Source organism: Falco biarmicus, chromosome 10 (genome assembly GCF_023638135.1).
Source record: "Falco biarmicus isolate bFalBia1 chromosome 10, bFalBia1.pri, whole genome shotgun sequence".
Taxonomy (NCBI): Eukaryota; Metazoa; Chordata; class Aves; order Falconiformes; family Falconidae; genus Falco; species Falco biarmicus.
The window spans coordinates 7,272,983-7,298,678 of NC_079297.1; the positions used below are offsets into that span (position 1 = coordinate 7,272,983).

At 46.2% G+C, this 25,696-nt stretch overlaps 1 long non-coding RNA gene and 4 other non-coding genes across 6 annotated transcripts; all 5 read left to right on the forward strand.

The window, feature by feature from the left end:
• Positions 1-8,821: 8,821 nt before the first annotated feature.
• On the forward strand, positions 8,822-15,096 carry LOC130156256 (uncharacterized). 2 transcript variants are annotated; one of them, XR_008824355.1, is made up of 5 exons: positions 8,822-10,326; positions 11,185-11,320; positions 12,026-12,163; positions 13,021-13,147; positions 14,502-15,096. It is a non-coding gene; the product is annotated as an uncharacterized LOC130156256 (long non-coding RNA). The 2 variants fall into 2 exon arrangements; XR_008824356.1 differs by lacking the exon at positions 12,026-12,163 and having other exon boundaries at positions 8,824-10,326.
• LOC130156595 (small nucleolar SNORD12/SNORD106) lies at positions 10,025-10,116 on the forward strand. The gene has a single exon (XR_008824485.1). It is a non-coding gene; the product is annotated as a small nucleolar SNORD12/SNORD106 (small nucleolar RNA).
• Positions 11,018-11,110, forward strand: LOC130156597 (small nucleolar SNORD12/SNORD106). The gene has a single exon (XR_008824487.1). It is a non-coding gene; the product is annotated as a small nucleolar SNORD12/SNORD106 (small nucleolar RNA).
• LOC130156596 (small nucleolar SNORD12/SNORD106) lies at positions 11,860-11,951 on the forward strand. Its single transcript, XR_008824486.1, has one exon. It is a non-coding gene; the product is annotated as a small nucleolar SNORD12/SNORD106 (small nucleolar RNA).
• Positions 12,854-12,946, forward strand: LOC130156598 (small nucleolar SNORD12/SNORD106). The gene has a single exon (XR_008824488.1). It is a non-coding gene; the product is annotated as a small nucleolar SNORD12/SNORD106 (small nucleolar RNA).
• Positions 15,097-25,696: the final 10,600 nt, after the last annotated feature.

Genomic DNA, 25,696 nt, shown 5'->3' on the forward strand with positions numbered 1-25,696 from the left:
CTGCACATTTAGTAAATTGTCAGATTTTGCACTCAGAATGTTTAGTTCAGCTACAGAAAACTTCCCTTTAATGAGTTTCAATTGGGAGTCAGGAAAACGGTATTTAATCCGATCTATCGGGCTCGTAACTATTGTGCTAACAACTAACAACACCTGCTACAATGATCTTGTTTATTTTCAGTATTTACGACGTTACTACCCAGCCTCTTAAATCCTCCAGCCAGTGTTCTGCAAGTCAGGTTGCCCTTGGGTCACTGCTGCAAGGTGCAGAGGAAGGAGGTCTGATCCTGCGGGGCTTCCACTCCTGATTTAGTAACTTGTGAGGGCAATTCCTGAGGAGGTAGGTCACTGGGGGACGGGAGAAGTAATGTGGCAGAACGAGTCACTGAGTATCAGTGCGTTTCAGTCTTGTTCATTTGGACCTTTTTTAGCACCTGCCCATCCTGCTTCCAAATGCAGAGCACACAGGCTTAAAAGAGGTAGCTGGAGTTTGGAAAACAGATCCTGGAAATATTTATGTTCATTTTCCAACAGTTCAGCTTGTAAATAAGATCAGCAGAGACCAGACAGTGTAAGTAACACATTTTCTTTCACCAAAGAAAACGTCCTGTCTGTACTCCCTCACACGCCTAGACTTTGACAGACTCCAGCCTCAATGTTATTTTCTGGTATTGGAAAGAAAGCACTCATACCGCTTTCTCTTTGCATTGCTTTCCGTCAAGCCTTTTCTTAGTCGTACAAGTATACAGCTGCACTTTGTAGTGGCTCTTGTCAAAAGAATTGCACTGTGCCACTGCTCTTTGAAGAGATGCAGTCGAATGTCTCATCTAAGAACCTGAAGAGTGGCTTTGTAGATGTGCTGCATATGAAACCTTTCCAGCACTGTGTTGTCAAGCTGTACAACTGCTGCTCAAGTCTCCTATGTTAAGTAAGAAGTTGCGCTCTGAAGTTGGGGTACACACAGGAAGGGAGTCCATGTTCAACCAGGGATTGTGGAGTATTATCTGCTTTCTTGAATGGGTCAGTTTGCTGTCCTTGAGACAAAGCTTTTTTGTGAGACTGCATCACAAAAAAGTTAAAAGGGAATAATGAAAATTGGTCAGGGTATTTTTTTCTTAAAGCAGAATATTTTGTTAGTAGGAACTCTTGACTCCCCAAAGGAAGAAACATGACATTTCATGATCCTTAATTCTTGGTTTCAGGATGGAGAGCTTAAAGAAAAGGATTTGTGCAAAATTTATTTTTGGGAATGCTGACCTGTAGGATAGCTAAAATGTGCCTACAGAATGAGAAGCAGCCTGGATTCACTGCGATACCTGTTATTCAATAATAGTAAAATACATTCCCATAATGTTGTGGTTGTTGCTTTGGTTTGGTTTGGTTTTGGATATAGACAGCTGATATTTCTTTCAGAAAAGATTTATCCTAAGGGACTCAGTTGGTGAGTCTGGAGTCAGCAGGGGAGTTATTCTTGGTTCTCAATTCTCCAGCCAAGTATTAGTAACATAGATCAGGGTTAAATGTGGCAGTACTTGGAGTTCCACTGCAATTACTGTGTTACCTAAGGATCAAACCAAAATTCTTTTCTAACCCACTGATCAAAGTTAAAAATAGTTTTATTCTGTCCTAGTATATATAAAGACAAATGGTGGAGGTTCAAAAAGTGCCTAACTGCAGGAAGGGATAGGGTATGTGTATACCACTTCACTAGTCTGCATTTGTGAAGCAACCACATAACAGTTTGCTGCTTTTATTGTGAAAGTCTGCAGATAGAAACCAACAGAGTAAGTGTGATTCCATGTTAGGTCTTCCTCAAGGGCTTCTATGTTTAAGTGATTTTATTTAGATGATGACTCTGTTTAAGCTGAGACAAAGAACTGTTGCTCCAGAGGTGATTACAAACCTGAGAATACTCAACTTCATCTCTGTGGCTGTGACTTGCTGTGTCTTCCCTTTACCTGCTGATTGGATATGTACTTTAATACTTTAATAGTATTTAATACTTTAATACCCAGGAACTTCTGAGCATGAACCTGAATATCCCATGGAAGGAGGCTGGGGAAAAAAAATCAAGTTGTTAGAGCAAATTTCTAGGGTATTCATTTAATCTCTGGATTAGAACTGAATAAAAGCATACAGATGGCAAATCATACTTACCCAAGAGTGTATTTTGTTCTCAAAAAACCCTCAAATTATTTTGTATACCACTAGCAGTATCCTAATGCAACAAAATTGTATTTGATCAGAAATGAAAATATTATCGTTTTTTTAAACTTTACTCATTCTAACACTTCCAATTTCACACTTTTAGCCAGCTGCTAATAGAGAATGTTTTAGATTTTAAAACATCGTCCCATGTTAACGATGCAGAAAATACTCTTCACAGAGCATGTTTTCAATACTTTCATTCTCTACTACCATTCTCTTATTTTTCTCTATTTCCAACCAGAAGATAGTACTTTATGTTTCAATACCTTTTTTTTTTTTTTTTTTTTTTTTTTTTAGGGAATCCCAACCCCGTGTTAAGGGACAAAGGCTCTGATATTTTTCATGTCAAAGTCCAAATGCAAAATCTGTTTGGGGACAACTGGGTATCTCTACAGATAATTTCCTATTTCCTATTCTCCGTTTTATCATGGGTACAATCTCCCAAATTGCCAATTTTAACATTTTAAAGCCACAACCAAGTACATCACAGTACAGATACATATTGTGGTCTGATTGCTAGGTATTGCTTTCATTCTGTTTTCACACAGTAGCTTGGTTTTAACAGAGATGGGCCATATAGCTCTTGCCTAGAAAAAACAACTGGGAAAAGAAAGCATCTCTGGGAAAATGAATCCATTGGTAGTTTGTTGTACATAAGATTCAGTATAACTGTCCTACAAACTGCCACTACATTTGCATAAAAAGTTTGTAAATTCCCGTTAAAGCTTGTTAAGTAGATACAGAGAAGATTATGTATTAAAATGTTAAGCCACCAAGTTATTTTAATTACTAAAGTGGATAAAAACTTGAAGAAAATGGGCTACTTCAAACTCACAAAGGCTAAACATTTAAATAATTCTCTCTTTAAGCAATCTTAGCAATAACTGTTGTGCTTTCTCTTGTACTGTGTAACCTCAAAGATAACTGGTGTTTTCAGTGAGTGTTTTAACTCCTTGTTTTTCCGTGTGGTAAAGGGCTGATGTAGAAACCCAACGCTGATTTCTATTTAAAAGAAAAAATGATTTTTAAGAGTAGTTTTTCACTAACACCTCCCCATTCCGCTGTTCCATAATTGTACGCAGATAGGGAAGATGTACCTAGATTAAAGTGATACTTAAACAGGGTCAAATGCAGACCTCTCATCATTCGTCAGGCAGCTGGATATAACTTCACTGATTTTAATGGCTTTTTGCCACATGCTGAATGTGGTGCATTTTTGTTTACACTGGACATTAAACAGAGCTAGTCCCACTTCAACAAGCACGTGGCAAGTGTTCAAACCACCAATGTGCACAAGCTTGCACATATTGCATCCCCAAGCACTTGAGCCCATGGTCTTCTGGGCTACCCAGGGAGGGAATGATGTTTCCAGATACCCTGTGGATGCTGCCATTCCTTCCCATTTTCTTGTCTATCAGTATTTTTTGTTGGCACTTTCTTTTGGGAAGCTGGTTTGGCCTGTAGTTATGTGGCATACTCACCCCTCCCTTCCTACTTCATAAAGATGCCTACTGTCTTCCTCCCCTTCTGTCCATGAGCAGGATCCTACTCCTAGAACAGTTAACATCTCTTAAAGCAGGCTTGAAGATTATCTGGCTCATGATGGACAGATTCCTACATCTGTGAGGTATATGAAGTATCTTTCCTTTCCTTAGGGGGAAACACGTGTCAATGAAACGTTCCATGAGGTGTTCTTCCAAACTCGGGTGGAAGTCAGAGCACATGCTGTACTCACGTTCAGGGTTGTGTGGGGTCCTGTGCTCTTCACCTGACTGCCCTGGAGTGCTGTTGAAAGATCACCCCAGTGCAAAAAATGGTGCTGTTGAAAGATCACTCCAGGCACTGCTCTGAAAACAGGTCAGCTCCTACAAGATGCATTTTCTCTTGGTCCTGTCTGCCTACCATAACACCTCCTGATCCCAAGAAGCCACTAGCAAGGCTTGTGGTGCCTCCTGACTGTAGCTAATAATACACTGCAGATTAACTAAACTGTTTATCTGTTGAACCAAAGCATTTCCATATGAGTTAAACTGAAAAGGAAAAGTCTTGTAAGGTATTGGACCTCTTGCATGTGTTCTTTCAACACTGCAGCTGAAAAGCTTGTCTCATGTAAATGGACTAAAAACACTTGGATATTTTTGCAAGATAAAGAAGGATGTAAATTCTAAAGTGACTTTTAAGTTAACACTATATTGGTCTTCAATTTCCTCTGTCTTTTTGCTCCATCTCTTTCTGTCAGAACAGTGTCTTTCATCAACGCCTATGTAAAAAACATTTGCTAATAATCAAAGAGAAATCTGTAAGCCATCAAAGCTCCCTTCTCCCTCCAAAAACGTTTTCTGTAGAGTCTAGCCCATAAATTTGCAAAATTTTACTCGTGTCATGCAGCATCTGAAATTGCTGTATCCTCAGTACAAAGCTGTTAACAAGGCAGTTGCTCGTCTAACAGGCATTTATTGTTTCCGTGTTTTAAGTGGTTTATCTGAGCTTGGAAATACTGTTGAAACGTTTTGATCAATTTTAAGGGTAAACCTGGACAGATGCATATAATCAGCAGAGGACTTAGTCCTGCAAGGTGGAGTTCTCTGGCTCACCCCACGACTCGCTGCAATGCCCATACCCTAAAAAACCACAGCATCCCTGTGGAAAGTTTGCATTCATCAGAAAATGAATGTTGGGATCTCTCTGTAGGAGTGCTTTGGTGATCCTGGTGATCCGACCTCTCTGCTGCTGCAAACAGCCCTGAAGTTCCTGCTACAGTCACACTGTAGCCATGATCTGTTTCTATCATTTCTGGAAGGAAACCCTTGACAGTCTGTAGGAAACCATAAAAGAGGCGCTCATTTATGTGCAAATAGGCCCATTAAACTAGTGAATCTGAATACATCTCCCTGTTGGGTCTCTTGCTGAAACTCAGCTGGGTCATTCACAGTCTTAATTTCTGTCTAGTTTTAGCTCCAGGCTAGAAAAATTCTGGCTCCACAACTAAACTACAGCAGTTTCTTTCTTACTGCCCTTTAATCCATTCTGTGAATTTTGTGTTTGGAATTTTTCATATTCCAAATGACCAGTGTGTATTATTTGGCAGATGCTCGTTAAGACTTTTTTTCAATACCTTGTCAGTGCGCCATTTTATTTTATTCTTGCAGTGCTCTACAATGAAATTGCTGACCCAACAGTTCAGAGAGATCTCTTCAGGGCTTTCTTGATGCATACTTTTTTTTAAAAAAAAAATCTATTACAAAATTTTATGCTGGAAAACTACAATCTGTATTAGAATTTGCCTGAATATTGGAGGCATCTGGTGCTGGGTTTTTAGTTGAGGTTATTATGTGGGGAAGTCAGAGGCTGCATCCCAGTTGAAGTTTGAATTTCTTCATATTCAGTTCTGATTTAAAAAGAACCCCAAACGTAACAATGTAGCAGTTGGATGCTGGCATGTGAAATATTTAATCATCCCATGAGATTAACAAGGTCTTGTTTAGCAATTCAGAAGCATTTCTTCTTTCATCAGGTTTTCCCTTCCTAGAGAAAAAGACTGATTCTGTGCTAGCACTCCGTGTTGGCATTTGGAAGAGGCTGAAAACATGTCCCTGTGAAGCCTGGCATACAATACGAAAGCATTCTTTAGAAATCGTGGTGCTTTTAAAAAAGCACATGCGACCAAGTGCCTTTTAACCTTTTACCTTCACTTTGGCCGTTCTTGCAAGGTTAGACGGAGGAACTGCTCCTGCATGACTCCTACAAGAGCAAACACAGGGACACAACACTGGAGAGGTCCAGCCCCAGCACATGGTTCTTGCCTGCAGCTGCAGTGAATATCCACCCTGTGCAAGAAAAGGGTGCAATTGTCCTGCAGCCAAAAGTCTTGCTGATCAGCTGTGAGGCAAAGCTTTCACAGGCTGGCTGCTCTGGCCAGCAATGCCCCACAGAAGAGGTTCCTCCATAAGTAAATAACAAGGAGAAGTGGAACCTGAGGATGTTCTGACTTTTGCTGCCTCTTGAGGAACTTCCTGAGTTCGAGTCTTGCTACAATGAGCCCTGACTGAGCTGAAGAACTCATCTAGCTGAAGAGATTTTCAACACGTTTCTGCCAAGGAGAATAAAGCCCAGTGAAATCAAACAAATTTGACATTAAGTTCTGCTGCAGCTGTTCAACGTCCCAGACCTTCCCATTTTTCTTTCCTTGGCAAGGTAGGCAACACAAATCACATTTAAGGTTTCTTCTGCGTTGCACATGTGACATGGGTTTGCAGTGTAACAAGATTAGTTTTCCCTGTAATCCTCTTAAAATGTCCTTCCTTTGATTGTCTTTTCATCTTTTGGTGTTCTGGAACTTGGATTAATGGGATTGAGATTTATTCCACAAGTCCTGTTTGATAAGCTGCTTTCAAGAATTAGTTGCCTACAAACACATTTAATTTGGAAAAAGCATTTTAATGGTAGCTGAATTATGCAGTGTTATGCCAAACATACTGTAAGGCCTATATATGTACTTGCAGTATGTATGTCTGTAGATACTACTAGACAAGGAGGTGACTAAGACAGGCTTGTTTTGGAGTGTCTAAAATATCTCACATGGCTTCTCTAGGCAAAGTTGCAGAGCCTTGGCCGTGTGTTTGCAAACTAGCTGACAAATTGACCACGTGCCTTTTCTTGTTCTCATCACATTTCAAGCACCACCCTTGAACCACCCCTTCCATTGGTCCCACAGGTTATATTCGCCTGTCAAGCAGCTTGATCTGGTCCCCTTGTCACTGAATCCCTGTTTAGTTAGTAAAACCTTGATACCGAAGTAACAGCTGGTTTGCTGAAGCACTGATGTGACAAGTCACCCAATGCTAACACTTCATACAACTGAGAGTGAGCAACTGAACAGCTATGGCTGGTGCCTTGACATAACCAGTGTGCGTTTTGCAAATGGAAAACCCCAATGCATGGAGCAATTACATGATTCTGAACTAGACTAGACCACAGCTGCTTATTGCAGAACTAACTCAGGTTTGTTCAGCTCCTGTGTTTAGTCCAAAAGACCACCCTGCTGATGTAAAACTAGCATATGGCTTTGTGCCTTCCTCTGCCTGTCCCCCTGCCTCTTAAACTTTGACTCCATTTCAACCCAATCTCTTTAGCTGGTCTTACTCTAGCGACAATAGTTCCTCCCTTCCCCAGGAGGTGCTGTGCAAGAGGGTCACGGCTGCAGAACATTTCCGAATCATACGGCGGCATCCCTGCTATACAGTGACCACTGGTGAGGGATGAAACGCTGTGTCTGGCTGATCTTTCAGAACATGAACAGATGCACACAATCTGTGTGAGTGTAGGTCAGTGAGACCGTCAGCGGGTATTCAAGAACGTCATGCGGCAGGAGTCCACTGGATGCGGGTGACTGGATTCATACCCCATGTTCAAAGTGAACTTCTAGCTTAAAATCACTGCACGCAGCAATGCTCAAGCGAGATGCCAGGCCGTTCTCATTGCAGACACAACCTTTGCTGCCTCATTCCTCAGGTTACTCCGAGGCAAGCTCTTTAATGCAACATCACATGCCTGTCTGTGGCCACCTAAAAACAAGATGACAGCTGCTGGGCTGGTCCCCCCGCCATAGGCATTGCCCCAGCGACAGGCCCGAGCTGGAACCCAGGTGCGCATCAGCAGGAGCCTGAGCTGGGGGAAAGGAGCGGTGTAGGGAGGCAGTCCCGGAATTACACTGGAGGGAAAGGAGCGGTGTAAGGCGGCAGTCCCAGAATTAAACTGGAGGGAAAGGAGCGGTGCAAGGCGGCAGTCCCGGAATTAAACTGGAGGGAAAGGAGCCGTGTAAGGAGGCAGTCCTGGAATTAAACTGTCTGGGGGCTCCTGCTCCGGATTAAGGTTTGATCACAGGCTTTATGTTGCGCATGCCTGTGGACAAACCACTAAACATCTTCAAACCCTTTTTTTTTTTTTTTTTTTTAATTTCCAAAAGCACACCGGCCCATGCCGGCAAAGCCCGTTGGCTGCACCGACGCCCCAAGGCCGGGACCACGCAGCACTCGCCCAGCTCCGAGCCCCGCAGCTCCAGGCAGCGCGGCGGGAGCCAAGGCCGCCCCGCGGGGCCATGGCCGGGGCTGGGGCCGGGGCCCAGCCCCGCAGCCGCCGGGCGAACCGGCCGCCCCGCCGCCTCAGAGGCAGCCCGGGCCCCGCCGCGGCGCTGGGGCGGGCTGCGGGCTCCGAGCGCGCACCGCCATGAGGGGAAGGCGGCCAGCACGCGGCGGCGCGGCCGCGGTCCGCCCAGCCCTTCGCCGCGAAATGGCGGCCCCGGCCGCCCACGCTGCCAGGCGCACCGCGCCGCCCCGCCACCGGCCCCCCGCCCGCCGGAGCACCGAGCTAACGACGCTGCCCCCCGCCGCCCCCGGGAGAGACCCCCGGCGGCGAGTGCACAGCGGAGCGGGGGCACGGGCCGCCCCCGCGGTCCCGCCCAACATGGCGCCGGAGCCCGGCCTCCCGCCTCAGCGCGGGCGGGGCCGGGGCGGGCCCGGGGGCCCTATAAATTGCCTCGCTCGGGGCTCGTCGCCCTCTTGCTCCGGTGAGGCTGAGGTGGGTGTGAGCTGGGGCGGGTGGCGGGGCTGGGGGGTGCGGGTGTCCTCTCCCGCCGGGCCTGCCCGCCTGAGCTGGCTTTAGGCGGCCGCCGGCGGCGCTTCCCTGTCGGTCCCGCTGAAGGAGCGGCCGCGTGGGCTGGCGGCACGGCCACCTCTCCGCTCGGCCGCGGGGCCTCCGGCCCGGTCCCACACGGGCCCGGTGGTGTTTCCCGGTGGGCGGCCGCGCTGGCGGGGCTGGGGGCAGCTCCCTCCCCGGCCGGGCGGCGGTGGGGATCGCTCGCTGCTCAGGCCAGGTCGCGCCTGAGGCGCAGCGGGGTCCTGCGTGCCGTGCGGGCGGGGCCCCGGCCTCTGGCAGGTGAGCCATGCTAGGCCCTTAAAGAAACCGCTTCTCACTGTTTGAAAGTGCATATATATACGACTATGTATGGGTTTTTTTTTTTAAAGAGTTACAGCGTTGCTCCTGCAAGGCCTTGCCGGGTCGCTGTCCTGTGAGGCTTGGCAGCAGCGCGGGGAGGGCCGCAGAGCGCTGCCTCCCGCCGGAGCCATGCGGCCGGGCCCTTTGTGCCTCCTCTCGCTCCCTGTGCCAGGTGGCACATCCAGCTGGGCGAGAAGCCTGCGGCCTGGGCACGGTATGGGTTGATGGCCTCAGCCCCTGGCGGGTGCCCCGTGGCCGCAGGGCTGGGACCAGGCCTCGCTGGAGGCACACGGCGTTTTGCTGCGGCCCTGCGTAGGGCAGGGCTGGCCTGGCCTGGCCACCCTTGGAGGGGACGCTGGTTCTGTACTTTCCAGCCCTGCCCCTTGCTGGTAGGTGTGCGTTGGTGGTCACCGCATGGGCGATGCCATGTTCAGCCGAGCTGTTCCCTCTACCTGAGATCTGACCGCAGCATTTACTGCCCCATATGTGACCTGCTTTTGTGTTGGCAAGGTGGAAGTCTCACATGGCCATAAAGCCTAAGCCTGTAAGGGTGCATAACCTGTTATTTCTGCCTGCCGCCCTTTAATTTCTATCTGTCTTGCTGCCTTGTGCTCTACTGTGGAGCTACTTGTGCTCTACCCGTATGTCAGTGGTGTTTCTCTGGACTTCTGCAGTTTCCCCTGTCCCATGAGCCCACTGAGCATGCCAACCATCCAGCTCTTTCAAGGGAAGGATTTGCATGAATTGCTGCCCATGGGTCTAATGGGGGAGGTGGGAATGGCACAGCTGCTGTGAGTGTGCAGCCACCAAAGCCCTGGGCCTCGCTGGTGTAAGTGATGACTGAACTTTTTTCCCCATCAGAGCGACAGTGTTGATTTCTTACTGTTCAAGCCAGGTCACATCTGATGCACCAGCAGGGGGGTGCTGCTGTGTCCCACACCCCAGCAGGGCCTGGTGCTGACTGTTGTTCCCTTTGGTTTTACTCACAGCATTCTGCAGAGGCAGTGGGGGTGTTGAGCCCCTGGGAGACCTGATGTGATAGCTGTAGCTGATGGAAATAAGTATGTGATGAGGGCATTTGCCTGGTTTGCTCCACCATGCTTGAGCCTTCAGCAAGTAAAAATGGTAAGTCCTTAAAAGTAGCTGTTGATCACGTGTTTTAATTAAATTAAAAAAAAAAGATGGTGGGCAAGTACCTTTCTGTAAGAAGTTGCTTCTAATTTGTTCCTGGAGACTGATGTGTAAAATTTGAGCATTAGTCAAAGGTGATGTAGAGGTGAAAGTACAGTTTTTTTCTCGTGCAGAAGCATTGCAACAAGGTCCTTTGTGCCTCCTGTTGCTGCTGTTCCAGCATGTCCAAGGTAGCAGGTGTGGCTAGTGAACAGGAACCAGCAGGGCAAGGAATCTGCAAGCTGCATCAGTGCAGGCTGAGTGGGAGCAGGATTGTGGTTTACAAGCTCTGTCCCGTTTGTTTCCCTGATGCATTCATTCTGTTCAGAGCTTATGTTAAGGACACCCTGCATGGGGACATGCAGGTAGGTGTGGCTCAGAGCAGCTTCCCCAGCCAGGGACAGGAGCCAGCCTGACTGCAGAGTCCCTTTGGAAGAGAGGTGGTGTTTTTTCTGCCTCGCCCCTTGCTGGCCAACTTAAGGGAGTGTGAGGGGATTGCAGATGTGCAGTGGTGGCCATATACACCAAGTGTGCATGGCTTTTCTACTTCTTCTGCCATTAGTTCACTCAGTCCCTGTGGATCTGCCAGGCAGGGTGGGAATGTGGTGCAGCTGCTGAGTGTGCAGCCACCAAAGCCCTGGGCCTCGCTGGTGTAAGTGATGACTGAACTTTTTTCCCCATCAGAGCGACAGTGTTGATTTCTTAACTGTTCAAGCCAGGTCACATCTGATGCACCAGCAGGGGAGTGCTGCTGTGTCCCACACCCCAGCAGGGCCTGGTGCTAACTGTTGTTCCCTTTGGTTTTACTCACAGCATTCTGCAGAGGCAGTGGGGGTGTTGAGCCCCTGGGAGGCCTGATGTGATGGCTGTAGCTGATGGAAATAAGTATGTGATGAGGGCATTTGCCTGGTTTGCTCCACCATGCCTGAACCTTCAGCAAGTAAAAATGGTAAGTCCTTAATGTAGCTGTTGATCACTGGTTTAAATTAAAGATGGTGAGCAAGCACCTTTCTGTAAGAAGTTGTTCCTGGATACTTTACTGATGTGTAAAATTTGAGCATTATCCTAAGGTAATGTAGAGGTGAAGTACAGAAGTTTTCCTTATCGGTGCAGGATGGTGGTTTACAAGCTCTGTCCTGTTTGTTTCCCTGATGCATTCATTCTGTTCAGAGCTTATGTTAAGGACACCCTGCATGGGGACATGCAGGTAGGTGTGGCTCAGAGCAGCTTCCCCAGCAAGGGACAGGAGCCAGCCTGACTGCAGAGTCCCTTTGGAAGAGAGGTGGTGTTTTTTCTGCCTCACCCCTTGCTGGCCAACTTAAGGGAGTGTGAGGGGGTTGCAGATGTGCAGTGGTGGCCATATACCAAGTGTGCATGGCTTTTCTACTTCTTCTGCCATTAGTTCACTCAGTCCCTGTGGATCTGCCAGGCAGGGTGGGAATGTGGTGCAGCTGCTGTGAGTGTGCAGCCACCAAAGCCCTGGGCCTCGCTGGTGTAAGTGATGACTGAACTTTTTTCCCCATCAGAGCGACAGTGTTGATTTCTTACTGTTCAAGCCAGGTCACATCTGATGCACCAGCAGGGGAGTGCTGCTATGTCCCACACCCCAGCAGGGCCTGGTGCTGACTGTTGTTCCCTTTGGTTTTACTCACAGCATTCTGCAGAGGCAGTGGAGGTGTTGAGCCCCTGGGAGACCTGATGTGAAGGCTGTAGCTGATGGAAATAAGTATGTGATGAGGGCATTTGCCTGGTTTGCTCCACCATGCTTTTGAGCCTTCAGCAAGTAAAAATGGTAAGTCCTTAAAAGTAGCTGTTGATCACGTGTTTTAATTAAATTAAAAAAAAAGATGGTGGGCAAGTACCTTTCTGTAAGAAGTTGCTTCTAATTTGTTCCTGGAGACTGATGTGTAAAATTTGAGCATTAGTCAAAGGTGATGTAGAGGTGAAAGTACAGTTTTTTTCTCGTGCAGAAGCATTGCAACAAGGTCCTTTGTGCCTCCTGTTGCTGCTGTTCCAGCATGTCCAAGGTAGCAGGTGTGGCTAGTGAACAGGAACCAGCAGGGCAAGGAATCTGCAAGCTGCATCAGTGCAGGCTGAGTGGGAGCAGGATGGTGGTTTACAAGCTCTGTCCCGTTTGTTTCCCTGATGCATTCATTCTGTTCAGAGCTTATGTTAAGGACACCCTGCATGGGGACATGCAGGTAGGTGTGGCTCAGAGCAGCTTCCCCAGCAAGGGACAGGAGCCAGCCTGACTGCAGAGTCCCTTTGGAAGAGAGGTGGTGTTTTTTCTGCCTCGCCCCTTGCTGGCCAACTTAAGGGAGTGTGAGGGGGTTGCAGATGTGCAGTGGTGGCCATATACCAAGTGTGCATGGCTTTTCTACTTCTTCTGCCATTAGTTCACTCAGTCCCTGTGGATCTGCCAGGCAGGGTGGGAATGTGGTGCAGCTGCTGTGAGTGTGCAGCCACCAAAGCCCTGGGCCTCGCTGGTGTAAGTGATGACTGAACTTTTTTCCCCATCAGAGCGACAGTGTTGATTTCTTAACTGTTCAAGCCAGGTCACATCTGATGCACCAGCAGGGGAGTGCTTCTGTGTCCCACACCCCAGCAGGGCCTGGTGCTGACTGTTGTTCCCTTTGGTTTTACTCACAGCATTCTGCAGAGGCAGTGGAGGTGTTGAGCCCCTGGGAGACCTGATGTGATGTCTGTAGCTGGCAGAGATAACTCTGAGGTGCCTGGTTTGCTCCAGTATATGTGTTCCTTGGACAAGGCTGTAATGGTAAGTCTTTGGTCCACTTGTGTTCGTTGGTTTAAATTTAAAGGGAAAATCACCTTTCTGCAGGGCAGTTGCTTCTGTAGTGCTTGACCAGTTAAGTGTCCCTGGAGGTTAAGTTTCCTTTTACCATCTTTCCTGAAAGGATTAATACTTTGTTCGTGGTTCTGTATGTGAGATTTGTCAAAGTCATTGATTACCTTTTTAATGTTCAGCTGAAGAGCTTTAGACTTTTTTTTCCCCCAATTGCATTGGCAATGCTTATGCAGAGTTCAGTTTTAGCCAAACTGACTGATTACACAGATGCAAGATGCTTCTGTTCCTCATGTGGCTGTATGTTGAGGCTACACACTCTTGTAACTGTGTGTAGCATACATGTAGTTTCCCTGCTTTGAGGGGTGGGCAGCACTGGAGGGTGCTGTCTGCCCATACCACAGTGACAGTGATTGTATAACACTATCTGATGTGTAAAAGACTTGAGGATGAAAAGTGAAATAATTCCTGCTTTCAGAAGATCTTGAGTAAATGGTAGAGAGCTCTTGACAGGTTTCAATTTAACTTTGAGGGCATTAGCATAGCTTTTTTGTTTTGCCCCACGTAAGCAGTGTTAAAATGTGGTGCTTGAAGTCGGGGAGCTTTGGTTTTTTTGGGGGTTTTTTTTGGTTTTTCTTTTTTTCCTGCCCACCCCCCAATGGGAGGTTCTCTCAATGCCTTGGACAAATGTGGATCAAAGTTAGCTTCCAGCAGTGTGTCTACTTGAAAGAGAGGAATTGCTTTTGCTGTTACTTTTTTTTTTTTTAAAAGGTGAACAATGTGCAGTCTGAAAATCTGGCTGTCCAATTAGGATTTCAATAATGCTGTAGAAAATGTGCTTAACAGAGCTCTTCCATTGGATAAACTGCTGTTGTTGCTGGCTTCACTCGGTTACAGCCTTGTGTTACTGTTCAGGTGCCTGTTGTGCAGCTATCATCTCTCCAAGGAGGATGAGGTCTCCTTGGTAGCCTGTATCTGTGAAGAGTGTAAATGTAACCCTTCTGTATGGTACTCCTGAATTCAGAAGGAGTATGGTCTGTGTCAGACGGTGAAGCTGGTAGAGCTGACCAAAGATGTTACCTTATTCCAGTATTCTCTTCTCAGTCAGCTCCCCCAGGCTTTTATCAAGGACTACTCCAAAAGCTCCAAAACTGCAAACAATGCAGTTTGAAGAGCACACCCTGTCTGCAGTGCCTAGCAGTGAAGAAGTTTTTGATGTTTGCAGAGCAGCCCTAGCTGTCTTGTTTCTTTTGGGGGGATTTGAAAGCTATGTATTTGCTGTTTGTGGCAGAGTGGACTGACAAAATGTTGGCTGTTTTCTTGACAGGTTGAGATTTGTCAGAAGTTGTCCTGGGACCTGCTGTGATTTCAGTGTACTAGCAGAAAGCTGTCTTCTGCTAATGATGTCCCTCTCCATGCTGCTGCCTGTGATCGTGATCCCTTGTCCAAGCTACAGCATTCACATCACCCTGCAACAGCTCTGGTCTATTCTCAGACCTAGCAGGAGTGATAAATGTGTCCTGCCAGCTTAAGGACGAAGGGTGTTAAATTTTTCTTTCCCTTGGTATGAGGCGTTTAACTGCAATGGATTCTGGAACTTGCCGCATGTTTAATGTAATTGGATGTTTTTGTCTGCAAGGGCTGCATTCATCACAACAGCTGTTGTTATCCTACCAGGATTATTAAAAACAAGGAATGCTCTCTTTGAAGAGCAATTGTCAAGTATGGGAGGATGGCCTTCTGTGTAAGGAGGGGGTGGGATTCAAGTCTTGGCTCTCCCCTGTTACCTGGAAAGGTTTGGAAATATATTATTGGCAGCCTGTGAAGTGGGGAAGGGGTGTCTTTGATGCTGCAGCGCAGTGTACATTTCTGTACTGTTTAGAGCCTATTTTTAATAAAATAAGAGTACTGGGTAGAACTTGGCTGGTGACTGAAATTCTCTTTACACACCTTTAACAGCCAATTTCTGGATCTCCTAATAGTTTTTGGGAGTTGAGTGGCAACAGTGCTTCTGTGTAGTGGTTGCTTTACACACCTGCTGCCTCCAGCTAGGAGAAGGGCATGATCTCATGGCAATGTAGCTTCACATACCCTGAACTAAAAGTGCTTCACTGAGACTTGTGGCTGCTGCTGTGCTGCAGGAAGTGTCACAGGCATGGCTCTGTACACAACGGCTGGGTGCTAAAGGTCCACAACGGGTCTGTGCTGGACTGAGGGGAGAGGTGTAGTATGTACTTTGGCTCTGTTTGGACAAGGACTCTCCCATAGCTTCTCCCTTAGATCCTGTTGCTGAGAGCAGCTGGTGTAAATGATTCAGTGGGGGGATTTTAGCTGGCCTGCTAAAAGGTGTAGATTAGCATGTTTATAGGTAAAGTCACTGGCTTTGCAAATTCTTCCATACATGAATTGCAGAAAGGTGACAGCAGTCTGGGAAGGTAGGGAAGCTGATGTCAGCTTACGTGGGGATTTGAACATTTCCCTGGTGCAGTGTGTTCAGCTAGTAGGGGATGACTGTGCTTCTGGTGAGAGAGACTTAATGGCAGATGTTCATTCAGATAGTGCAGCCTTCCCCTGGATGCTGTTTGGCAAACTTCCAGGTTTGCAGAGCAGGAGAATGAAATGAGAATTGTGCTCAAGTGCTGAAGTAGGGAACCACTAAAGAGGAAGCTAAAGGCTTTTCCAATACCTAATTTCCTAATACCAGAGAGGCGGTCAGGAGCCCTAACATTGCTTCCTATACCTCTGACTTTCAGATCAATTGACTACACATCTGGCAGCGGTAGAGGTGAAAAATCTGTCAATGCACCTGTGCTGTGTGGTGTCTGCACACGGAAAAGGATTGAATGGAGTGTCTGCTCTGCAGGGAGGGAGAAGGCATTTTCCATCTGCTGTGCCCATTAGCCTGGAAGTTGGTGGTGTCTGCATGATGCACAAACAGGCCGTGGCAGATGCTTCATGCAGGTCCTCATCTGGTACCATTTGTACACCCCACTGGCAATGCAAATGAAGTAAATAGCCCCTTCAGATCAAGCTGGTGGGAAGAATTGGGATATATATTAATGCAGTGTCTCAGCAGGATCGGATTCAAATCCCTGGCCTAATGAAGTAGCTGTTCCCCATATGCCGCTGTTGGGAAGCAGCGCAGCAGGTACATGCCTTTTGGATGGGGTTAAAGACCAATCCCCCCAGCAGCCTCATTAGGTTCCTGAGGAGGAGGGCTCCCCTGGCAGCTGTTGAAGCTTCCTGGGTTGCTAGTTCTGGGCCTGAGGAAGCTTGTAACTGATGGGTCATACATGCTAGATGCCAGCTTGAGGGGTTGCTGCCTGTATACAGCTGGGTGCACATGCAGGGGCTGCAGTGAGCTGGGCTGGTGAGCTGGCTAGCCCAGTGGTGACCTTTGGCTTAAAGCAGCTCAAGGGCATAAGTGAGGCATGGCTAACAGGCTGAGGAAATGCTTAAGCAATGATTTCCTGCAGCATTTGAAGTATTGCTCTGTCACTTTTACTGCCTGGTAGCAACAGTGTAATTAATATTCTAATATTGGACTGGAAGTTAATCAGCCACAAGTTTAGAGGCTATTTCTGCTACTTACAAGCTTAAAAAACTGTGGTTTTGGGGGGGATTTGGTATCTGAGCTAATGGTGGCCTTTAGCATGTATGTTTAGAAGCAAACTGCAACAATGGAGAATTAGCTATTAATTAGCATTCAAAGCAGTCTTCCATTAAAAACTGGGTAGAGATTTTTCTCGTTAGTATAAGCAGCATGATCTCTTGAAACAACATATTGATGAGGGATCAGAACTGCTGCTAATGTAATTACTTTCATAATCTAATGAGCATACATACCAGCAAGCATGCTCTAGGGCGTGGAAAGTGCTGGTTGCCCAGCGGGAGCTGTAAGGACAGATGTAGTTGGAAAATGTTCTTTACAGTTTTTATTACTTCTCCAAGGCAAGTTGCTTGGGTTGAGATTCAAGCACTGCTGCTCTTGCATGTATGCATAGGGATGGAGGACAAAACTGCCTGAGGATAACGGATCCACTGTGGGCAACCTGTGAATGGTCTCTAGCCTGGATGCATGGGCTAGCTGGAGGAACCATATGGCATATGAACTTCAGCATGGAGCTCTCTGACCTGGCATCTGTAGAGGGTGCTGTGAGCATGCGTTGCCCAAAGCTTAGTAAGGGCCAGATGGAATTTCTGCACCAAACCATCCATTTGGGTTGTTCTGTGTGTATGTAGTCAGGATTCTTTCACCTTACCCCTATAGCAATGTGCTGTAATATCCCTCTGGACCAGTGGTCATTAGCTTATCTGAAAGAACAAGAAGTTTGACAAAGTGGAGACAAACCCTGAAAGTAAAATCTGAACTTTCAGAGGCGCTTATTTAGAGGAGTTAGAGGTGGAGGAAGTCTTCTGTGCTGAAAGGCTTTTGCTTCAAAGCTCTCATCTGCTGGAGTTTCTGGTGTGCCTGCAAACAGCTGGGTACCTTGCTGTGACTTGAATTTACATCTGTGTCTTTCTTCTGGAGCCAGTTTGGGTCTGGAGAGCATCCCCTAGCACTCCTTCCACACCTTTGCTCCAAATTCCCACATACAGCGCTCAAAAATGTGATTGTGACTGCCTTTACCAAAAGTCTGTCTGGACAGAGTTTCAGGAAAATGATATATGGTGAGCACAGACTGGCAAAAACAGGCTGTGGGGAGTCGTATTCTTTAGTGCCGTAATGTCTTTTTTTCTGCTGTATGGAATATCCTACCTACAGCTGCTGCTCCAAACACCCTGGGTAACGGAGAGCTGGCTGAACTTGGCTGTGGCCAGCTGTGGGCTCTCGGCAGCATTGTGTGCTATAGGCTCAGATAACTTTCAGGTGTGTAACCACAAGTTATTCAAATACTTTTCAGCTACAGTGGACTTCCTAGTACAACTGTTACAGCTGAGTAATGAAGTAGGCCTCCCGGTTAATAAAGAAACCATCAAACAAACTATTCTACATAAATTCCCATGCATGGAGGGAAGATGACCCCATTTGAAAATCTCTTAATATAGCCCTTTGATAAAAGATACGGGGGGAGAGGTTTAACACTGAATTTAAAGCAATTTAAAGGTTTCTTCCTCAAAGCTGTCCTTAGCATTTGTTGTCCCATTGCCTGCCTGACTTCTGCGTGATCTGGAGTGTCTGCTGGTTGTTTTGCATGTGAAGATGAAGGCCAGGAGGTATGTTTTGGATGAAGGCTGGCTTACAGCTTTTCCTCTGCAGAGAGCTCCCTACTAGCTCTCAGAGGCTGGCAAAGGATAATCACAGCATGTCCAGAGGTCATATTCTGCTGCTGTGAAGTGGCTGAACAGGGCAGTGAGGATTAAGGCAGAATTGTCAGTTCTGTCAGTCATAGCAGGAGGAGACAATACTGCATGTACTTCTGTAATTTTCTAAAACTGAAATCTGGAGTCACTCACTAGGCTGGTATGTTTAAGTAAATGTTTACTTTTCTCAAACAGCTCTGTTTCTTGGTGCCATGAGATTTGAGAGGAAAATACCACAGATTATTTCTCTGTCTGATGTTGCTTTTAATAGACATGTTTTCATACACAGAGACACACTTAACATTTGTATTCCCCAAAATACAGGCATCTTTTTGACTGCATGGTGATTATTATATTTTTGAGACCCACCTATTAAGTAGCTGCATTAGCTTATGGGATAGCACAATCCTTTTACTCATTGCTGCTTCTACTCTTTGCGTTATTTTTTCTGCTTCTACTCTTTGCATTATTTTTTCTGCTTCCATCTCTGCTTAGTGATAGACTTAAGTTATCTGACACATCAGCTGCGTTGACAGGTTAGATGTTACCCTGGACAGCAATGAAGCAAAACTTGGTTTTGTGGTTGCCCTAGGAAGATCCAGGTTTCAGGACACTCAGACTGCCCCACAGGCAGTAAGGGGAAGGCTTTTTGAAGCAAAGGGTTTCTTCTACAGCATCCAGGGTTTTAAAGAGCTGTTCTGCAGTTATGGACTTCTGTTCCTCTTCCACCCCTTTTTGCCAGATCCCTTGCAGTGGTGGGGTGAAGCCAAGTGTCTTGGTTCAGCCTGAGTCTCTGTTTTGGCACTGTGGAGACTGCTGGTTTGTTATAGCACCTAGGGTTCCCAGGCACTTTCCCATCTAAGTGTTGGGTGTAAGGTGCAGTTAGGGCTGAGACCCTTTGGCACTGGCTGTCTTCTGGCAGCCTTCATCTTGCAGAAAACTGCAGTTTATGTCCCTCTTGCTGAGACTTTTCTTGCTCAGGCCACCTGGCTGATCCTCAGGTCAGCTCATGCTGCGGAGGGGAGGACTGGTGCTCTTTCAGTGGGGTGAATGGACAGGGGACAGTGAGAGAGTGACCTTCTCAGAGGTTCCCAGTACATACTGGCAAAATCTCCCCTTTGCCTTGTGATACCTACCAGAGACTGGTGCTAAAGCCTTCTAGGCTGTTCACAGTAAATTACTCTGGAGAAAAGTGCTGGAGTAGGTTCTCTTTGTGTTTACAGAAACAGGTACTCTGGGGTCTGAAAAAATTCTTTTCACCTGTTTTCTCTGCTCAGTGCCAGCATGAGGCTAGCAAGGGCTGGATGTGGCCCCTGCCACAAGACTTTCAGTGACTGAAATGGGCTCAAGTCTTTAATAATGTGAATGGGAAGCACCTGGCAGCTTGCAGGTAGTAACAGAGTTGCCTTGGTAATAGGTAAAAATATTCTTTGTGCAAGACCATATTCATGGTATAAATTGAAACAATTCCATTATATTCCCTAAGATTTATTTGGGTTCGCAGAAACGGGTTCAGGGCCATTTCTATCTGTTACCTGAGAATCTGCCTGATTTTTTTAGTGTTATATTTAGAAAAATTGTCCGCTGGATAGTCTGCACTTCACTGTGCCTGTCGCTTGCTCTGTTTGGTTTTGAATGCTGTGGGTGGGTCACCTTGAAGCCTGCCTTCTGGTGCTGAGAATAAACTTGACTTCCTTAGTCTCTTTTTCAAAGCAAATACTAAAGCCAGGGGCTGTCCTAATTTCTGTACTTTGTGCAGTCCCTTGAGTTCACGTAACTTTCCTCAGCGAGGATGGCCAGGGCCAGAAAGACTCTTGGAGATATGGTCTCAGCGTTGACTGCATGAAGAAGCAAGGCATGCTTGCCATCCCTGACCGGGTGCAGGTGTCCTTCCAGTGGGCTGAGGAGGCTCAGCTGGTGCACGAGCGTGGGAGGTGAGCAGATGCAGCCACTTGCCCAGATGGATTCCCTGAAGCCCATTCCTGAAAGCTGCCCTCTGAAGGTGGGGCAGTATGTCAGTGTGCTGGGAGTAGTGCACACGCTCTCCATTCCACACATGATTGCATTTCCCGCTGTGGGTGGCCGTAATGTCTTCAACAGCCTATTGCTTCTGGATCTGGGCTGCTCTTCAATTGAAAGGGTGAGGCTTGTGCTTTTGATCCTCCCACAGATACTGGAATGCTTGCACATCAGGCCAGGATAGAGCCTGGCCTGTAAGCAGCAGCTAACTTCTGGATACCATTTCTCAGTGAGAAGAAATACTAAGCTCTACTTCTGCCCTTGTTTAGTAGCTTGGAGTATGTGCATTTTCTTTGTGCTGCACAACTGCCTTACACCCACCAATTTTCCCAAATCCAGCTGGAGAACTTAATGGCTGGCTGATGAAGAAAGACGATTGCTATCTCAGGCAAGTGGTTGCAAACCATCTGCAGGCCCATGAGATTGTTGCTGTAATTGTCACATGTTACACTGGCTTAGTCTCCATTCATGTTTGCAAGAATTTTGTCTACCATGAGGAGGTAAAAACTTTTTTCCCTGAGATATAGCACTCATGGGAAAAGGTCTACCATGAGAGTGAAGCAGTTTTTCAACAGATGTGGATGAGACCTTTGATACCAGCAGTTCCAAGCAGACTTCTCCTTTGAGTATTCACTGTTGCTTTTTTTACAGCAGGATATTTATAGGTGCAATTTTCTTGGAAATCTACAGAGGAGGACTGGAAGTGTCTGAGAAGTTTTGTTAGTCAGCAATTTATATTGCTGTGGAAACACCTTAGCAGGGCTTGGGAAAACTGCCTGGAGAAAAAGGTGGTTGCCAAAGATGCTAACAGCGATGCGTATCTCCTGTTGGTTTTTAGCTTACCTAAACTTATCTATCAGGCACATGCTTCACAAGAGTTGTGTCGTGACAGTGACACATATTTTGTGCTGCTGGTCATGATTTCCTTCTGTAAACCCTCTCGGTCACTCCCCTAAACTGTGACACATACTCCCTGCCAGTCTGTCTTCTGATCCTGGATGGTATGCTGGGTGCCAGAGTGGCATTGGAAGTCCTTGTAAGTGAGGTTGCTGGCTGTAAAGGTAAGTAGCAACATCAGTGGGGGTGAGAGGGATGCTGATGAGGTCTCCTGTTTCAAAATGAGTTTCAGTGACTTCGTGAATATATTTGCATGCAAACCTGGCTTCTTTTCTAGCAGAGATGACCAGGTAGATCTGCTGTTATGTAGGCCTTTGGCAAGTGGAAGGCTTCGTGAGAAGGGGTCAACTTCTGATTTGTCTTGTTAGTATATAAAGCAGATATAAATCTGCTTCTTGCAGTTCTTTTCCTGCCCACCCCCCCAGCCTTGGAGAAAAGTACTTGCAGGAATAGAGCAGAGAAGGGGGGAAGCACAGGTGGGTTTCTTCAGTGACAGCAAGCAGAATCAGGGCTGGGTGTGACTGTCAGACTCGTGGCACAGCTGCTGGGTGCAGGGTTCACAATGCTATGTGGACTGGATGCAACAGGCTCAAAGGATGTCACAGCTGTTGCCTGAGAGATGTGATGCAGCTTTTTCCTTCCAAGTGGCAAGTGGGTGCCTCTCTTACTCTGTTGCTGGCTGCTGGAAATGGCATTGCTGGGTTCTCCCCTGTGCTCTTTTTGTTATTTTTTTCTTTAAACAAAACAGAAAGGTCACGGTTTCCCATGAGATGCCTTCTCCCTGTCTGAATTGTGACAGGGAATCTAACACGGGTATCTATCCATGGCTGAGCCTAATGATTTTCCCTCATATGGAAGAGGAAGGGTCACCCTTATCTGGGTGTTGTCAGATATTCCCTCTGATGGTGGGCGTCTGTCTGTCCATCACAGCATTGTTTCCCCCCGCTCCGTGGCTCGGGAGCTGAGAGGAGGAAGATGCAAAGCTGCACAGGGGGTCTGCAAGGCTAACAGAAGACAGGATCTCTCAGGCCTTCAGGAATGCACCACTGGGTTCAGCCACGTGTAAGAGAGTTGTGGTTTCCTGTAGGTTTGCCTGATCCTTAAACCCCTATAGGATCCCTGAGAGAGGAGGGGGCTAGTAGTCCTGTAGCGAGAATTGTAGTAATGGAAGTGTTAGGAGGATCTCACAGGGTTTATTCATTTCCCTCATACTGGGAGCAGAAACCTCAGGAGCTGGAACAGTCCTCATGTCCTGTGAGATCTGTATGAGTACGCATGGTGCTCTGGCTCTTGGCTTCTGCAGCTGTAACTCATCCAAGTTGCTGTCAGAGTTAGTTGTGAGTTGTCTAAAGCAGATCAGTTGGCAGTCTTAACTTTTCTTGCAGAAGCAAAAATTGGTTTTGGCCCCTTGGGCCATGTTGCAAAGGACTGTGTACAACTGGACTGTGTAGTCCTGGTAAGAGATGTTACGTGGCTTAGCTCCTCTGTTTTTATGCTAACACGGACCCAATTTATGCTGGTACAATGATGATTAAGAATCTAAGTGGAAACTGTGTAAGAGGGAATCTCTCCAGGAAGCTTAGCAGCTGTGTAAACCTCTGGATTAGAGGAGAGCTAAGAAAAGAAAATCTTTATTAAAATAGTGACTCTGGCCCCTTAGCAATACCCTTATAATCTTCATGTCATCTTATTCAGGGGCCTGTTATCGGAGCACTAAGCATGTGGAGGTGGAAAGATCTCATGGGGTGAACTTCTTTTGCTTTGTTTTTGCCTTCAAGTTGGTGGTTAAATAAACAGCAGTTACACAATTTTCCCAAAGCTGAGCTTTTTGTACCTAAGTGAAGGCAGTGGTTGTAGGTAGGGGGAGTTGGTTTCATGCTGAATGTTGATGACATGTTTTACTGGGCAAATATTACTGATAAGAAATGATAAGAAATAAAGGACTCCCACACTACAGTCTTCTGAACATGCTGTCTAGAAGCATCTCCATCTGCTGAATTGTTTTAGATCGAATTTCTTCTATCCCATATCTTTCCACAAGCCACTAGGAGGTCTTTAATATGCTACTTCCTACAGTTACAGTAAGAAAAATATAGCAAGTTTCTTAGCAATGAAAACTAAAATCGATCAGAAATAGCTTAGTGGAGTTTTACAGGTTGTTAATGTAAAACACACTTTAATATCAAGGGGAAGAAAAATGTTTTCCTCACACACTTAATTTTTTTATCTTGTTTACAAGATTTTTCTTCATGTAATTTATGGCATCATTTTTCATGGGTCTGTGCAGGAGCCTGGGTATTCAAAAGAGGAATGTGCTTTTGAGGAGCAGATCAGATTATTCCTCCCAGAATTCTATAATTCACACCTGGGTATAGTTGAAATAGTAAAAAAGGTTTGTTGTTTTTTTTTTGGGGGGGGGGGGGATCAGTGCACCTTATTCCAAATAAAATAAAGCAAAATTTTTTTCTCTTTGCATTTACTAAATTACAAAGTGACCTGTGCCTTGGTGACTTCGTTTTGCCCGTGGAACATAAATGCTTGACTGGTCAATGCCTTCCCCTGCCAGCTTCTGCTCTCCTTTAGGAAAATAAATGCAATAGTTTCTGTCATGTAAATTGTATCATTTGAGTAAAGCTGTTAAATAGGTGAGGTGGTGTTACAGGTTCTGTTTATTTTCATCCCAGCTGTTACTGCATGCTGCTTCCTAGTTGCACTCAGAAATGCCAGGCACAAAAGGACTGTGCTGAAAGTTTACTTCTGTGAGTTTGGGTCAATGCTTTAGGTTTTGGCTCTATTATGCATCATATTTCTATGCTGCTGCTTAATGTTCTGCCAAGTGTTTAGCTGTCATCTGCAGAGACAGGATTTGTGCAGATGGGTGGCCTTGAATCTCTTGTGGAATTATATTCATTGTAGATAAGGCCTCTGGCTTCATCACTTAAGTGGTACCCTATTGTAAATAAATATCTGCTTCTTTGTAGATTAGCTGTAACTATTAATTTACAGGGGTGAGTTTACTACCTTTTCCCTGGTAAAACAAGGTAAGGTGGGTACATTTCAAGAGGCAATATGGCTCCAAAACTGAGGGGGAGCCCAGAAACTAGGACTCAGTTGTTCCAGTTCTAGTCCTACAAACGCTTGGTCAAGGAAAAAGACCCAGTGACGACGGGGAACTGCTGGCACAAACAAGGGCTTGTTGGTAGATGGGACCCAGTAGGATCAAGCTTTGCTTACAAGATTGAAACAGTAATTTCCATGCCACTTGGTAGGCAGATTGCACCAGATGTGTCTGACTCATTGCATCCGTGACATGCATTGTGCTGCGATTATCTCTGGCAGGCAGAGGTGTGGATCAGACCAGGAGTCCTCCCCTTTGTGGACTCCAGGAACTCTGCACAGCAGAGATTAAACTGGGGTCTGTGCTCTGACCTCTTTGGCTTCTTTACAATTTGACATGTATAAAACAAAGCCAGTGTGACTGTGTGATACAGGCAGCACCTGGACCGCAGAGATCCAAGACAGTGTAATCGGGAATCAGCTTTTTCTGTTACTGTAGTTACCAGTGTCAGCTAAAAGCTTGGCTAATGTTGGCCATACTCAACCTGTTTTCCAACTGGCCAATTTAAAATTCTGAAACGTACATTGGCACTAAACCAATTGTCTTTCAAATTTCACCTATCTCAGTCAAATACTAATGTATGATCAGTTTATTGGAGACCTTTATTTAAAGCCGTGGTCTCTTAGGCTGTGCAATTAACTGGCAACTTAGAAATGGGACCAGTTATAGTAAGCCTATCTGCTTTCTTCTGCAGCTTGTATAGCTTGTTACGGAGCCTGGTTAGTCAGAACAGTTATGTTTGTGTGCAGTGTAATATTCCAAGTACCATATTTAAGTGTGCTCTTGAATTTGGAGAAGACACATCAGTGTCCTGTGTAAGCAGCGTCTGTACCACTTTAGGATTTGCTTTCGTTTACTTTACTTTTTTCCTAACGTCTGGGGAGAGACTTAGCAGAGCGAAAAATGTGACCTGGATGACAACTGCATTGAAGAAATTGTACTGAAGACTATTCCCAACTGTTCCTATGTTGTACAGTGTCCCAGGGGAGAAGTGGTGCTGTGTCACCCTGGAGCTTGCTGCTGCAACTTGCATATGACCCATTTGCAATTGCTGACTCATAAAACAGCTCAACTGACTTGACAATTCAGTAAATAAATCAGTGGGGTTTTCTTTATTTGTGGGTGGATTCATGTATCCCAAGTCTTATGCTGCTTGGAAGAACAATACCAATTTTTTATTGTCT